Source organism: Symphalangus syndactylus, chromosome 19 (genome assembly GCF_028878055.3).
Source record: "Symphalangus syndactylus isolate Jambi chromosome 19, NHGRI_mSymSyn1-v2.1_pri, whole genome shotgun sequence".
Lineage (NCBI taxonomy): Eukaryota > Metazoa > Chordata > Mammalia > Primates > Hylobatidae > Symphalangus > Symphalangus syndactylus.
This window is the reverse complement of record NC_072434.2, coordinates 84081543-84099126: the sequence shown is the minus strand read 5'-3', so window position 1 is coordinate 84099126 and position 17584 is coordinate 84081543. Positions and strand designations below refer to the sequence as shown.

The following is a 17584-nucleotide window of genomic DNA, read 5'->3' as shown; positions in this document are numbered from 1 at the left end:
TATATATTACACCGAGTAATATATTATATATAATATTATATATTACACTAATATATTATATATATTATATATTATACCGAGTAATGTATAATATACAAATAAATGGGAATATATGTAAATATTATATATTGTATTAAACATATATTATATATTATATTATATTGAATAACATAATATATAATATAATATATTTATAAATATGATATGTAAATATATTTATATACATATTTATATTTATATATGTAAAACCCAAAACAATGCTTTTAAATTAATGGGACTATATATATACACACACAAACACACACAAATATCTATACGTACATATATATAAAATACCCACATATACATATATATGTGTATATATGTATTATATATTATTTAATAATAGATTATAAAATATATATGTGCATGTGTGTTATATATAATACATGTGTATGTATATGTGTACATTATATTTTTTTCCTTCTGCAAATAGATCAGTGAAAAACCTTGCAATATGTTAAAAGAAAAAGTAACAAAGTATCAAAACTCCCAATTTTTTTCAGGCTGGCAACTACCTTAAGAGCAGTTTTGTGTATTAATGTGAAACATCAGTGTTGATGATACATTTAAGAGCAGTCTTATTTGATGGTGGTAAGAACATACATCTATGCATCACTTAGTGACATTAACATGTTCTAAGAAATGTGTCATTAGGTAATTTCATTATTGTGTGGACATGATAGAGGGTACTCACACAAACCTAGATGGCATAGTTTACTACATACCTAGGTTATATGAGATAGCCCATTGTTCCTAGGCTACAAACCTATGCAACATATTACTATACTGAGTATTGTAGGCAATTGTAACACAATGGTATTTGTGCTATCTAAACATATCTGAACACAGAAACAGTAGGGTAAATATATGTAGTTATTATGTTATGGGAGCACTGTTGTATTGTGGTCTGCCTTTGACTGAAGCATCATTATGCAGCACGTAGCTATGTTTGTAAACTCTAATGAATATTTTCTTAACTGTCCCTGGTTAAAATATGTCACATTTATATTAATAAAGGCACGTTTTTATGATCTCATAATGTACATATGGCAAATTTGTTAAATTTGTTCAATGTTTGAAACTTAAAAAGAATGGAATTAACTATGCAGTAAGTTAATGATTAATTTTAGTATTTCTAAGTACTATCAATATGATCTAATTCATATTGAAAGACCATGATGCTTTGATAAATAACGATGGATTAGCAATACTACATCATATTGCCCTGGAATATCATCACTTATAAATCATACTAATGAATAACCTCTGAACCAGCACCAGAGTTACAAAAGTGGCATAGTAAAATGAGTTATTAACAAATAAACTAAAGTGATAAATCAAATATAAAACTTGTACAAATATTCTTAGTAAAAATGGATCAATTATTCTTGGACATCAGAAGACATAGCTACTATTTTATTATTTTTCCAAGCATATTATTATTAAAATACAGTATCAATAAAATAATAATGTAATAGATAATCTTGCATATATTAAGACAATCAATACATATTGAATGAATGGATAACATTTGACATTAAGTAATAGCTATTTTTCTTGAGAGCACCATATATTTTTAAGCACTTATGTTAATAATATGAAGTAAATTGAATGCCATTCCCTGTTATTAAAGCTATTAAAATCTTAGGAAGCAGATATATTACATTTTTCTCTGTTTGAACTTTCTTCCAACAGGTGAATGGGGCAGTCAGTAGCAGTTCAAGTTAATGAAACTCTCTGCTGATCTTTCTGAATACTCCAGAATGTGGAGCAAATTAGTTGATTGTATAATTTCCCTAGCTGTAAAATGATGATAAATCAAGAAATTCATGGATCCGTTAAAATTCAACAAGAAAGCATTTATTCAGTGACCACTTCGCACTGCCATTAGGGACACAGTACTACGATGAATATGGTGGGGATTCCAGTCCTCGAGGAACTCGCAGTCTGAGGAGTAGCAATAAATGAAATTGATATAGTGCAGAGTGGTGAATTCTGTGTAAATATGAAGGAAGGGCTCTGGGGAAAAACACGGAAAACTTGGAGAACTTTTAACTCTGCCCAGGGAAGGGTGAGCAGAAGGAGGGATAGGCATCACTGAACAGGTGACACTGGATCTGAGTCTTGAAGGTGAACACCAACTTCCCAGGAAAGAGGGTTCCTTGTAGTCCAGGCAGGATGAGCAGCACATGCAAGTATACTGTTTAGATAATTCCCAGATATCATAAAATACTGGAACAGTGGAACATAGGATTCACAGAAGGGGAACAGCTTCAGATGAACTCCCATAGAAACTCTGCTGTTTTATGATAAGTTTGTAGAACAAAGCGCCTATAGACACCATGGAATCAAGAGTTTTTAAGGTAGTGAGTAACAGGAAGTCCATTTTTAAAAAAATTATAGAGTCATTCAGTTGAGATGAGAAGGCAACAGCGGCAGGAGGCAGTGATGGGGAGTCAACGACAGAGCAGAGTTTTTTTGTTTGTTTTTGTTTTTGTCTTTTGTTTGTTTGTTTGTTTTGCGATGGAGTCTTGCTCTGTTGCCCATCATTCAGTTGAGATGAGAAGGCAACAATGGCAGGAGACAGTGACAGGGAGTCAACGACAGAACACAGTTTTTTGTTTTTATTTTTTGTTTGTTTGTTTTGAGATGGAGTCTTGCTCTGTTGCCCAGGCTGGCATGCAATGGCATGATCTCAGCTCACTACAACCTCCACCTCCCGGGTTTAAGCAATTCTCCTGCCTCAGCCTCCCGTGTAGCTGGGACTACAAGTGCACACCACCATACCCAGCTAATTTTGTATTTTTAGTACAGATGGGGTTTCACTATGTTGGCCAGGCTGGTCTCAAATTCCTGACCTTAGGTGATCTGCTCACCTCGGCCTCCCAAAGTACTGGGATTACAGATGTGAGCCACTGCACCCGGTATGGAACATAGTTTTGAGAGGTACCACAACCCAATGCAAGAGAGGAGCAGGAATTTTTCATTATTGCTGTGTTTGTACTATAATGTTTGGAGAAGTGCATGGCAGAATACAAACGACTATGGGTTACAACCCCTTTCTTGTAAGAAAACCAATGAATTGCCACTAATAGTGAACTGGGGAGATAATATGATATTTAAGAAGTACTTGCTTTGTGGTAGATACTCATTTATTCCTCACAAATCTCCCGGGAAGAATATATGACTATTTTTACTTTTACAGATGAAGAAACTGAAGCTCAGAGAATTTAAATACCTTTCCTCAAATTATAGAGCCACTCAGGTCCCAGCTGGAGTTCTGTGGCTGGGAGAACAGAAACCTAGCTGCAGAGTAAGACAAGGCCATTACACGTGTCATGAACCGTGATATTCATTAGAGCCAAAATGCCCTGTGAAATCAGAGAAGGTAGGCAGAGGTTAAAGAACAAGGAATTCCAGTGACATGGTGAGTGGGGCTAGAGCAAGAGAGGATACAGAAGAAGACGTAAGGGAGAGGTTTTTCTGCTGATTTTATTTTTGTTTCTGTTTTGTTTACTTTTAAACACATGTCCTCACACAGGTCCTTTTGGTTCACCTACAAACATACCCTATTCTTATTTTTCCCCCTCCAGTCTCCAATCTCACTCTCTCCATCCACTGTCCCAGAAAATTCTCATCCTCTCTCCATATGCCATCCTCTCTTTTCTTTTCTTTCCTTTTTCTTCTCTTTTCTTTCCTTTCTCTTCTCTTTTCTTTCTTTCCTTTTTTCTCTTTCTCTTTCTTTCTTTCTCTTTCTTTCCTTCTCCTTCCTTCCTTCCTTCCTTCCTTCCTTCTCTTATTCTTCCTCTTCCTCTTCCTCTTCTTCTTCTTCTTTCTTTCCTCTTTCTTCTTTCCTCTCTCTCCTTCCTTTCTTTTTTCTTTCTTTTTTCTTTTTTTTTGAGATGGAATCTCGCTCTGTTGCCCAGGCTGTAGTGCAGTGGCATGATCTCAGCTAACTGCAACCTCCGCTTCTCAGGTTCTAGTGCCAACATGCCCGGCTAATTTTTTTGCATTTTTTAGTAGAGATGGGGTTTCGCCATGTTGCCCAGCCTGGTCTCGAACTCCTGACCTCAAGTGATCCGCACTCCTCAGCTTCCCAAAGTCCTGAGATTACAGGCGTGAGCCACTGTGCCCAGCCCATACACCTTCCTTTCTTATTTGCATTTGTAAACTTTCAGGGATTACCCAGTATCATCCTTAAGGCAATCCCTGAGACATTTGGGTCTGGATAATTCTTTGTTGTGGGGGACTGTCCTGTGCATGCCAGAAAGTCTGCATCAATACCTGTTAGGGGACTCACCCAGGGGCTAGGCCATAGCAGTGCCCTGTAACAGCAAATTAGTCAAGCAGATTAAAGGGGAAACAACTTACTTAATTGTTCTGTGGTGGCAGGCATGAATTCTACCACTGAACCACCCATGGTTTTATTCTGGTAAAAAATTGGTTTGTTTAAAAAATCTTCCCCCATATGGGAATATGGGTTAGGAATCCTAAATACATGAATTACTTATTCCCTGAGGCACAGTATGTTGTTATACTGGAGAATGTAATTTAACTTCAAAGTGAAATTTCACAATTGCTGAGAAAAATAATTTGACATGTGAAAAGCTTATTATTATTGCTAAGATCATCCTATTGCTATGGACCATCTTTTTTTTTTCTAAAATGCAAAAGTGAAGCAATATATAGCATATCATCTTTATCTGGGTTTAAGCTTTGCCAAGAAAAGTCAGAGATTTCATAGAAAAATAGAGGCAAGAGAATGATCCAAATGCTTCTTAGAAAGTTTACTTAGGTAATATACTACCTGACTGGATAACTTCAGAAGCTATTCAGTTGTTCACAAGTAGAGCTGTTTCTATACCAGACTAGAGTTTGCAGAGATGCTGTCAAATTTTATCTCTTAATGTTTGTCCACATGACTCTAGCAAAGTTGTTAAAGAAAAGAGGCCTCAGTTAGGTATCTTTAGACCTAGCACATCTCCTTAATATGGCAGAAAAAAGTAAAAAAGACTTTAAAGATGAAAGTAATGGTGAAAAGAAAAGGTTTGGGCAGTTATGCCTGAATAAAATCTAGATGAGCTGCTAATAAAAGTATTAGCTATTCTGGCCCTTTGACTTTGTCCAAATCCTTTAAAAACGATGTCTCTCTCTCTGCTTCAGCAGAGCACACCAGATATGGTCTTCTAATCTGATGAATTACCATTTTTATTGCTCATTACTTCATGTATCTAGTTCATTGGTTAAGTCACTTCCTAGCTTTGGTATAATTTCATCTGCTTGTGTTTAAAATAAAAATGCATTGGATATGAATTATTCATTTACTCATTCCACAAATATTTACCAAAGTCTAATATGGCCTAAGCATTCAGGATGTTGGGAGAATACATCTTTTGTTCCAAAATAATCACACCCAAAAGTCAATACATTGGTCAACGTGTACAAAGTAACACTTAAAAAGGGGGAGTAAGTCTTGATGTTCTATAACACAGCAGGGTGACTGTGGTTAACAATACTGTATTGTCTATTTCAAAGTAGCTAGAAGAGAGGATGTTGAATGTTCTTACCGCAAATAAATGAGGTGACATGATATGCTAAATAGCCTAATTAAATTTTTATACAATGTACACATGTATCCAAACATCACACTTTACCCCCATAAATATGTACAATTATTATGTGTCAATTAAAAACAAAAAGTCAATAAAAGGTGCCAGAGAAATAACAGATACAAAAAAATTTTGCTATAACAGTAAGTAGACATTAACAAATATATATTTTTGAAGCATTTGTTGTATTAACATAAAATAATACAAATCTTAACAATCAACTCAAAATTACGAAGTGTCCATGTTGTATCTGCCATATAATAAACAGAGGGCATATTTATATTTTACGTCAGTTTTTTTTTTTTTTTAATGAATCCTAACCAATGGCATGTCAGTTTTAGGGAAACTCTCTGATTAAAGGGAGTTAATAGCAAATAAAACAAGTAGTAGAAAATTCAGGATGAAGTAAGCTTAATCCAAGGTTAATTTCAGATACTATTAATGTCTCTCCCAATAGCTCTTCCACGTAGTGGCAAAATGATGGATTTTTCAGAGATTTTAATTTTCCTTTATTCTGAACCCAGACATTCAAGAATATAAGGAATTTAGGGAAAAAAATGGTGCTTTACATTAGTTGAAAAGCTTTGCCTGTACTAATGTACAACTCTAACATATAAGGGACATCGCTGCCTGAATCCTTTCAAAGAAATTCCTAAAATGGCATGAAAGGAATCTGGGACCTCATTATAGCTCTATTCACGAAGGAGAAGAATTGTACACAAGGCCAGTCCATCTTGATCCCAAAAGGAAACACAAAGACATCTCATTAATAAACACTGTTCCTTAATGTGCCTCTAGAGATGCTCAGTGTGTGTATGTTTGTGTGTCTCTGTATTTTGGCCCCGATTTTTATCCCAAAATAAATATTTAAGAGGAAGCTTAAAAGATCAACTGTTTTTTTAAACACAGAATAGCTCTGCACGGGCATATTATTTGGATAAATTAGATCTGCAAACACACTTTAGCTTTGCTGATGAAAATAATTTAGAATAAAGAAGGTAACCATGACTCACATGTTGATTCAACACCTTATAACATCGGTTTTTTTTTTTTTTTTTTTTTTTTTTTTGAGACCAGTTATTGCTCCCAGGCTGGAGTGCAGTGGCATGATCATAGCTCGCTGTCATCTTAAACTCCTGGGCTCCAGCCATCCTCCCACCTCAGCCTCCCAAGTATTTAGGACTACAGGTGTGCACCACCACACCAGGCTAATTTTTAAATTTCTTTTGTGTAGAGACAGGATGTCACCACGTTCAGCTCAGGCTGGTCTCAATTCCTGGTCTCAACTGAATCTCCCGCCTTGGCCTCCCAAAGTGCTGGGGTTACAGGCATGAGCCACTGTACCCAGACTAATTTATAACGTCTTTATTGGTCTCAGTTACTTGAATGTCATATATATGTTTTTAGCTACGTTTTTAAACACAGGGGCTTGATCTTTTTTATAGTGTTTCACTGATCATTTTTACACTGATAGTGTACACTGATGGTTTCATGTTGAAGACAGGATAAAATAGTGATTGTGCCATGCACCAGGGATGTTGGCACAGACCCAAATTTCCACTTAGCTTCAATGTGGTTTGAATTTATCAATGTCTTTATAAATCCCAATTAAAATACCTCCAAAGGTATCTTTTCTGAAGAAAACTTTCTTATGACACCCTATCTTCTTCCCTTCCAATGGGAAATGTAACCACGCGCATGAGTCTGCAGTAAAGATTTCAGTGGCTAAAACAATGGTGATATGGTTTGGCTATGTCCCCACCCAAATCTCAATTTGAATCATATCTCCCAGAATTCCCACGTCTTGTGGGAGGGACCCAGGGGGAGGTAATGGAATCATGGGGGCTGGTCATTCCCATGCTATTGTTGTGATAGTAAATAAGTCTCACGAGATCTGATGGGTTTATCAAGGGTTTCTGCTTTTGCTTCCTCCACATTTTTCTCTGGCTGCTGCCATGTAAGAAGTGCCTTTCACCTCCCACCATGATTTGAGGTCTCCCCAGCCATGTGGAATTGTAAGTCCAATTAAACCCCTTTTTCTTCCCAGTCTTGGGTATGTCTTAATCACAGCATGAAAACGAACTAACATAAATGGTTTATAAAGTCACTTAGGAGAAAAAAGAAAGTCTCCTCCACAGTTCAAATAAAATGTTATTACTTAGTGGGAAGGAAGGTCATCTACATGTCTGAGCAGGAGAAAAGACCTCAGTTATAAGCACTCCAACCACACACACATACACACACACACCAAATTCTGTTATTCTGCATAAAAATTCACCCGTATCAAATTTTGTTGGCTGAATCATGCAACGTAGGAAGGAGAGACACTTAATACACTTTGGTAGCTGTAACATAAAATTAATCTTATCATAGTGTCACTACTAAATTACAACATCCCTTTGATCCTACGTAAGGTGCAATCAGGACCCTGATTAGGTGGCAATCTGTGGGGTAGGTAAGCAATGTCTGTCATTTCTATACTTGTGAATTACTTTTGGCCTAAGGATCACTATGGGTCACTTCTGGGAGGAGAAGACCAAGCAGAAGGTACTGCTACAGCTTTTGTAGTCTTCTTCCATTTGGTCCTAAAATTTAATGCTTCAATGACTCAATTCTTCAACAAAGACTGAAGTCAGATTCTTCATTCAACCTAAGTATAAATGATCACCCTAAATTATTATTATTACTACTATTATTATTGAAGATGGTGAAGCAGGAGTCAACCAGATATTTTCTATAAAGACAATTACTCTGGCTATTGGATGAAGCATGGATTGAACAGGACAAGAATAGAAATAAGATAATTTAGGGACTATCAGAGAAGAGTGGTGAGATGAGGAAGTGATGAATGTGACTTGGACTCGGGGGATGTTTTTACACAAAGAGAAGGGAAGGTATTAGGGCAGTGGCTGCACAATGGAATAATTTGAGGAACTTTAAAAAATTCTGAAGCCCGCGGTCCACCCTGAGAGGTGTTGATTTAATCTTCCACAGTGAAGCCGGAGAACCAGTATCTCTTCACAGTGAAGGCTGAGACCTATGGGCTCAGAACGGACTGTGAAGGACTGGATGGGTTAGACGCAGAAATTAAGAGGAAGAATTTCGGACCATTTACAGAGAAAGAGAAGACTGGGAATCCAGATTTTTATGTGAACTGTCCTGATTTTTTGATTTGGCAATTTCTTAGTTATCGTGTGTACAAATTTGTGTAGGCCCAAAATAAATAATAAAATAAACGAACGAAGGTGGATCTGACAAGTAGATGACCAGTTGCAATTTCTGCCTTAAATCAGGGACACTAATCTCTAATCATGGATTTCAGACTCTCACAGAATGTAAAAGTAAAACTCTTTAGAAAATCTTAGAAACACATCCGTTAATTACTTCATACATCTCTAAGAATAAATGTGACCTGGTACATTTGGGACATTGCAATTTGAGGTGAATTTATCTACTCTCTCTCATTCTCCCTCCCTCCTGTTCAGATTTAAATAATAACGCACTTCCCAAGGAAGTACAGAAACCTTCCCAAGGCCATTGTTAAGTAGTAGAGTTAGGTCTTGAGCTCACACCTGATTAATTGTCCTCTGTGCTACTTCCCAATTTCCCAAACTTCATTTTCAACATACTTTTTATGGGGGTGGGGGAGGAGGCAGAGGCAGGTGAGTTGTTATGTAGTTTTCCTGTTGAAAATAGAATTTATGGGGCACTTTTCCAAATATTTACAAGTATTTCAACAAGCCTGCTATATTTCTATTAATATTTTAAAAAGTTGTATACAAGTAAGCAATCAATCTTGTAATAAAGTATCCCTTAGTCATTGCAAACTATATATACAAACACACACATGCATATATTATGTAATAGGTGTTGTGAGATACCTATGTCTTTATCTATCTATCTATCTATCTATCAATCTATCTATCTATCCATCTACCTATCTATGTTACATACTCACAAACAGTGCTCTTTCAAGTAAGTCTGAATTAGACAGAAGTTACAGGCTGATATATTTATATATAGTGAGAATCTACTTTCAGAATATCCTTCAAGAGAATTCATTAAACATTAATATTATCAAACAGCATATTTTTGTTTTTATGTAATATTTATGTTGGCATATATGAAGTGAATAACTGTCACAAAATCTTAGTGTTTGAGTAGTCAATTAATTGATCTAATTCTATTAATTAATTCACATTATGTAGTCATTTTTATCCTGTGAGTTGTTACACAGTTTCCTCTAAGCCTGGACTAATTTAGGGAGGGGAAAGAAGTCGATATTTTTCTGTAAGAATTTTGGACTACAGATACTACACTTATACCAGAGTATCAGTCATATTTCATCATTTGATTTCCATAGATTTTTGGATAAATCTTATTATTTTCAGAACCATGTAAGTGTAGACTTTCTCCTCTCTCTTTGAATGGCTATATTCTTAATTTGAGCTTATCACATAACCAAGATAATGAAGTAGTCTTCAGGAGTTGTAGATGCCAAAATATAAACACATGCTTCTAAGTAGAAAAGACAAAAGGCATCGCTGACACATGAATTTAATTGTTCAGAGCAGATTCCATTCTCGGTAATCCACAGGAATGAACATACATCCATAGTTATGATTCAAAAGTGTCAGTAATCATGTATTGGAGGTTTTACATACCTGTTCCAGGTAGGAGCATCAAACCAATACAATGTGTCCAGAACTGTGCTGTTTGTTGAACTTTCCTTCTAGAAAGAGACCAGGTGTCACGCCACAGCAAAAGCTAAAAATGAAACAGGGAAGGGGTAAGTTTAAAATAAGATAAAAGAACAACAAGTAGTACACTCAGATAACTGAATTGTGAGACAGAATATTAATTACATGATATATTTCAAAAATAGAGATTTATCCCAGCATTTCCAAATATACTTCATCAAGAAATTCTTTTATTCTATGACACCTCTTAGTATCCCGCTGAGGGAGCGATCCACAGCAGTTACTGGGGAAACAATGAGATGCTGTAACCTCCTGTTCAACACAAATGCCTCAGCTTATGGTTTCTGTCATATGGTCACCTGCCCTCAGTTAGAAACTTCCAATAATTGACAGTATTTTATAAGCTTCCCCAAAAATATGTACACATAACATACAGACATTTATATTATTAGGTTGATATAAAGCTGCTATAGTTTGTATAGAATGACTGTCCTTTTCAAAACTCATACTGCAATGTAATTGCCAGTGTCACAGTAGTAAGAGGTGGGACCTTTAAGAGGTGATTAAGCTATGAGGGCTGTGACCTCATGGGTGGGAGAATGCTGTACAAAACGTTGACTGTGTCTCCCTTCTCCCTCTTTTCCTCTTTTGCTTTTCTGCCTTCTGCCATGTGAAGACACAGCATTTTTCTGCTTTGTGGTGACTCAGCAAGAAGGCCAGATACCGGTGCCTTGATCTTAGACTTCCCGCCCCCAAAATTGCAAGGCAATAAACGTCTGTTGATTGTGAATTACCCAGTCTGTGGTATTTTGTTATATCAGCACAAAAAAAGACACAACTAGGTACGAGTTCCCCCTAATGTTTTATAGCAGATAATTTAAGAATCACTCACTTTACTGATTCAACTTATTTCATGGCAACAAGTATTTGACATTCACTCATCATTTTGATCAATATTTACTAAGCAAATAATATGAAGCAGGTATTGGGTTAAAATATTAAGTAGAGGCTTGGTCTTGTTCTCAAAAAGCCAAGTCTAATGAGGGAAAGAGGCCAAGTTAGATGCAGATCACCCCCATTCAGGATGTGGAAAGCTAAATCATTGCCAGTTCAAGGAGCAGAGAGTTAGGTAAGAAGGTGATGTCACAGAGCAGGGGGTCTTTAACCTGGGTCTTGTATGCAGTGTAGGAGAGTGATGGGCAGACAAAGGGAAATGGGACGGGGAGGGAGGAGAAAGAGATCTAGCCGTCATGCTCCCATGCAGGAGGCTGTGAGGGGGAATGGCATGTTCTGAAAGCTGCCCCAGTGGGGGCTCATAACAACACGAGGAAAATCAAACTTATGCACACGATGTGGCAGAACATCCTTTTATAGAGTTAAATGACTGCAAATCAGATTAACAGTACAAATGAAAGCATACACCCCAAGAATTTTCAGAATTTGAAACTCGTCCCGAAATCCTTTGCACACATTATCTCATTCTGGTTTCACAATCTCTCTACAGGTTGGGCAATGTAAGTTCACCTCTACCATGTGCTAGGGGAACTGAGGTTAAGGAGCTTGCCCAGTACCACAGGGTGATTTGTGCAGACTTGGAGTAGTGGCTAAAACTGGAGGCCAGTCCCCCTTACAACACAAGGAGAGCTGTGATGCCAGGGTTCGTGAAGAAGTTAAGTGTGGCACAATGATGAATGTGGTATGACCATGATAGACACTATTTCTTGACGGTGAACGCTTTGCTGTTACATGCTGCGGAGTGGGCTCTGGGCAGAAATGGACTGTTTCCAATCTCACCCTTCCTGTTTCCAATATCATAAATGCAAGCATGGGGCCGACACACTCAACTATGATCAGGTCCACAGTTTTTCACCTTGTGAGTTTCAATAATAGACTTCTCTGTAATACACATGGCAGGCATGGCAGGCTACTTTGTACTGTCCAGCAACTACAGAAAAACTGGTCATTCTGTCTGAATCCAGCTGTGTATGATCCTCAAATTTCCCCTGCAGACTTAATTGTTATGTATGAGCGCCTCTCAAGCCTTGTGATGTCCACCTCTGAAATCCTTAGTACTTTAGTAACTTTGCTGGTGGAGTGTCTGGGGCAAGGGTCTTTGATGCTGATAAGAAGTTAGAACTGTCTTGTCTATTCAGGTAGAAAAAGAAGCTAGCACTCATTTGTAACAGGCGAAAACAGGAATAGTGGGCATGGATACGGGGGCAAAGCAGGCTTAATAATGCAAAAATGAAGAAACCTTCTCCATGACACTTAATGAGAGAAGGCTCATGTAAAATAATATCTAAAGGAGCCTCTGGGATTCTGCAGAGTTGTGAAATACAGTTGCTGAATCTGGGAAGATTGCAGAGGAATTTTTTCCCTTTCTCTTCCCTCCCTCCCATTTTTTCTTTTAAACTCCTAAAGTGGAACTGCTTAGAATATTTCCTACACAGCTCAATATCTTATCATGAAGGTGAGAGACTAGAAAATCTTTTGGCAGCCCCCAAATTGCCTCACCCTCATGAAAGAGGATAGAATTTGATATTTTTAATGCTTTTCCAATTGAAAAACTGTATGCTTGTTACAGGCTTTCTGATACCTTATAACATATTAGAAATTACTTTTGGCTTTAAAGAAGAGTGATTGCTTTAAAAGGCAGTTTCTGCTACAAATTTCCTCAAGATAAAAACCAATTTCCAGACAACAATGGGCAATAATGCCTAGGAAACAGACACTGGGTATGAGACAGACAAAATCCAAGTGGCAGTACCATTCCGAAATGTAACTTCTAGCAATGGTCTTGTCTTGCAATTCTTGACAAACTACACTTGTTATCACAAGAATTAAGCTTGTTGTTCTTGGGTAGGATGCAACAAATAGAAGATTAAACTGAAATAATATCTGAAACCAAGACAAAGAAGCAGAAAAACAAGTCAAAAAGTCTCTGAGAAACCTAATGGGCATAAACTTGGATAAGATGTTTAAAAGAGAAATTGGACTGTACGAAGCATTCAAAAATGAGCAATTTATGAAAATGTATTAATTCTGAATGTATTTCCCATTTGGTTGGGTGAACACAAGAAAACTCACAGGGTGAACAGAAGTGACCTCAGTGATTTGCAATCTAATTAAGCACTTGCTATTGAGAGATCAGGTTTCTAGAGAACATTGATAACTGACCTCTATTAACATAAATTCTGGCATGAGAAAGTGGAGTCCAGAAAACCTTGTAATCCATGCAAGAAGAAGTCAGGAGTGGGAGGGGAGGTAGATAAAATTAGAGAAGCAGAGACAGCGAGGAGGAGTAATAACTTCCTGTATGGCCACGAACACACCAGGCATTGATTAATTCACCAAATCGTTTCAACAGTCTTGTAAAGGAGACACCATTGTTGCCAATTTACCATTGAAAAAATTATTTTTGTGAGAGGCTCATCCACTTAGCATACAACAGGAAGTGGCCTGAGTTGGGATTTGAATTGCTTGTCTGACACTTAAGTGATTTTTCTTTTCTTTTTTTTTTTTGAGATGGAGTCTTGCTCTGTCGCCCAGGCTGGAGTGCAGTGGTGTGATCTCGGCTCACTGCAAGCTCCGCCTCCCAGGTTCACGCCATTCTCCTGCCTCAGCCTCCCGAGTAGCTGGGACTACAGGCGCCCGCCACCACCCCCGGCTAATTTTTGTATTTTTACTAGAGACGGGGTTTCACTGTGTTAGCCAGGATGGTCTCGATCTCCTGACCTCGTGATCTGCCCACCTCTGCCTCCCAAAGTGCTGGGATTACAGGCGTGAGCCACCGTGCCCGGCCAGTGATTTTTCTAATTAAGCCACGCTAATTGTCAAATGGTAAGTACAATGTACATTAACTGCAATTATAATGAACAAAAAATGAAGATGAGACTTGCAAAAAGAACGAATAAATTTATATTTTCTAGTAGTCCTATAAATATGTAGAGCCCATCAAATCACCAATCTGACCCATACCTATATTAAGAGTCCTTAAATATATTCATATTTGTGGACCTAGTAATCCCACTCACAAATTATTCCACAGAAATAATTTAAAGTAAAAAAAATGGCATTCCTAGGAAAATGATCACCATAACATTACAGGTTGAGTATTCTTTATCTGAAATGCTTGTGATCAGAAGTGTTTCAGGTTTCTGATTTTTTTCAGATTTTGGAATATTTGTACTTGTTGGGCATTCCTAACCCAAAAATCCAAAAATGTGAAATGCTCCATGGAGCATTTCCTTCGAGTTGGTGCTCAAAAAGTTTTGGATTTTGGAGTGTTTTAGATTTTGGAGTGTTTTAGATTTGGAGTGTTTTAGATTAGGGCTGCTCGATCTGTATTTATAATAGTGAATAATAGAAACTATTTGTGTATCGAACAGGAAAGCATTTAAGAAAATGTAGGTATAGAAATTGCATGGTGCATTAAGTAGCCATAAGTGATAAATAGGTAGCAACAAGGAAAATGGTAACAAAAGCAGAATATAAAATTATATGCTCTGATGATAAATAGATACTATATATGTTAATAAAAACTAAAAGGATGCTCAGAAAAAAAGAAATTAGTTGTTCTAGGTCAGAGTAATTATAAATACATTAAAATCATAATCTCATTCTTACAATATACTATTAAATTATGCCCATTAAAATATACGTTGAATGAAAATATAGACACAGAAATAAAAAGCAAACATAGCTGATATATGTGGGATATGTGTTTGCATGGTTAGTTTCCAGCATATACAATATTATTTTGTTACATTATTAACTATTTGATATTGGAGGAGGGGTGAAGGAGAGACACTTAGAGAGCATGATGAAAATCAATTTCTTATAATAACAAGAGTTAATGGGAAATAAGATTACAATAATAGGAAGATTTGTTGACAGAATTGCTATTGCATATGACTTTAAATGCGTGATCAGCAATCTTCCACTCTGCACTGCACATTTCACTTTCTCACCTTCCCTCCATCCCATTCCTACCCCATTCTCTGGACAAGGAAGGAGCTAAAGAAAAGAACTGAGCTGCAGAATTCTCCCACTCCTTCGTTTTCCGCCTGAAGGTGTCAGGCCATGGCCCAAGCATGTTCTCCAGCTCCTGGAAGCCATTCTGTCTCCTGCTGGGCAGGAAGAACGTGCATTTGAAGAAACCAAAGCTAATTTGGGGGTGCTGCTTCTGTCTCATATAGGAAGAATGGTAAATCAGAAGATGTTCATCATGAGTCTCACATGGTGCCCTAATCACATCTCCCTAGTCTTGGTCTCACTGATAGTTTTAGGCAGTACATTCTAACATCTGGTGCTTCAAAAAATCTCCTGTCTTTTAGGCATGATAGGAAGGTGGGGAAACTGCACTACCCACCTCCTGGGTTAACAGTTCTTAGAAAACACAGGAGCCCCCTAAGTTTATAAATCTTACAAATCGTTTGAAATTCACAAACCCTTGCCTCTCCCCCTGCATTATGCTTATACTTGCATGTATTAAAAAGAAACACAAAGTTAAATGTAATTCAGGCACCGTTTGATCTCCTTTGGATAAGTTAGCCTCTTAACCTTCCTTTCCTATTCTTTCTCCCCCACCTCTTTCTGTGTGTGTGTGTGTGTGTGTATGTGTGTGTGTGTGTGTGTGTGTAGTGGGAAGAAAGAGGCATGGTTTAAATGAACTCAGGAACAGAAGAAAGAGTCTGTGTCTCCAGAATTTGATTATCTTCTCTGATCTATGGTACGGGGCTCCTTATCCATCTGGCTGCTCCTAGCCCTGCTGACATTGACAGTGAGGTTTATCACTTGCATGCATGCCATTTGCATTTTCTTCACCTAGTAAGCTTGAGTAGACATCTCTGTTCTTGGTCTCATTTGTCTCCTGCTGACAAGGAAGCCTTTTCTGAAGCTTTTCTGAGGTCTTGTCTCCTGCTGACAAGGAAGCCTTTTCTGAGGCCTGCTCACGGAGCCCTAGAGTGCGGCAGCCCCCAGGACAGAGCCGCCTACATCCGTATGATGGCATCCCATCCTCATTGCCAAGTCCTCTAGCTATCTTGGGGTCCCATCTATGCCACACTGGAAAGTAAGTTGTAAGGCTTTCCTCTGACTGACAGGCTGAACTTTCAAGTTCACTAAAATATAGGTAGAGGGCTACAAGTGAAATGGATCCTTGTCTTGTGCATAACTCATCTTTACCAACATGCCTTTTATTCTCTGGGATAAAATTCCAGGTGGAAAAGCTGGGAGGCATGATTCAGACTGCTTTGTCTCCTCCCTTTCACTGTCATTCTTGCTTTGCAGAATTCACCAAATTCAGCAAGGAAGCATGATTTTTCTTTTCTTTCTTGGTGACATATTCTCCTACCACCAGAGACTGAGGCAGATACAGTCAGTTGAAGAATTCTCTTCCATACATTCTGACTTGAGTTTTCCAGGCTTGGCCCTTGATAAACTAAAAAAAAAATTAGAAATTATTTCTCAAAAACTACTCTGGATTTCCAATTATATCCAAGGCAGAGTAACAGGATGAAATGTAACCTACATCCCCACCTCACCTCCTCAAAAAAAAAGTAAAATAAAATAACTGTTTTCAATAATGGGACAACAGGCAGTGCATGACTGTGAAAAATGTGAGAAGGAAAAGCTGCATCTGGGCCTTTTTTTTCTTTTTGACATGATCTCGCTCTGTCACCCAGACTGGAGTGCACTGGAGTGATCCTGGCTTGCCGCAGGCTTCACCTTCTAGGCTGAAGGGGTCCTCCACCCTCAGCCTCCCAAGTAGCTGGGACTATAGAGTGTACCACCATGTCCAGCTAATTAATAAAAAATGTAGAGATGGGGTCTTGCTCTGTTGACCAGGCTGGTCTCAAACTCTTGGGCTCAAGTGATCCTCTCTCTACAGTCTCCCAAGGTGTTGGGATTATAGGGTGAGCCACTGCGCCCAGCCTGGGCTTTTTATTTTGAAGAAATTTCTGGAAAATGGGTAGAGACAAGAGAACCCACGGTGAGTTTGGTTGCCTTACTGAGTTGAAGAAATGGTGATTAGAATTTGAGGAGTCTAGTAATCCTATGAAATAGATGCTAAAGAAAATTAGTGGTTAGGAAAATGCAAATGAAAGCCACAATAAGATACTATGCCATACCGTAAGAATGGCTAAATTAGAACAACATAGTATATCTATGTTGGCAGAGATGGGAAGCAGCTGTAACTCTCCTACACTGCTGATGGGAATGTAATGTGGT

At 37.8% G+C, this 17584-nt stretch overlaps 1 protein-coding gene across 4 annotated transcripts in view; it reads right to left on the bottom strand.

Annotated features, from left to right (window-relative positions):
- CHRM3 (cholinergic receptor muscarinic 3) overlaps nucleotides 1-17584 on the bottom strand; it is a 530923-nt gene that overhangs the window by 235947 nt on the left and 277392 nt on the right. For all 4 annotated transcript variants that reach the window (XM_063614021.1, XM_055233475.1, XM_055233474.2 and 1 more), the window contains one exon: nucleotides 10316-10418. The gene's annotated coding sequence lies outside the window, so the exon portion shown is untranslated. The remainder of the gene's footprint in view (nucleotides 1-10315; nucleotides 10419-17584) is intronic.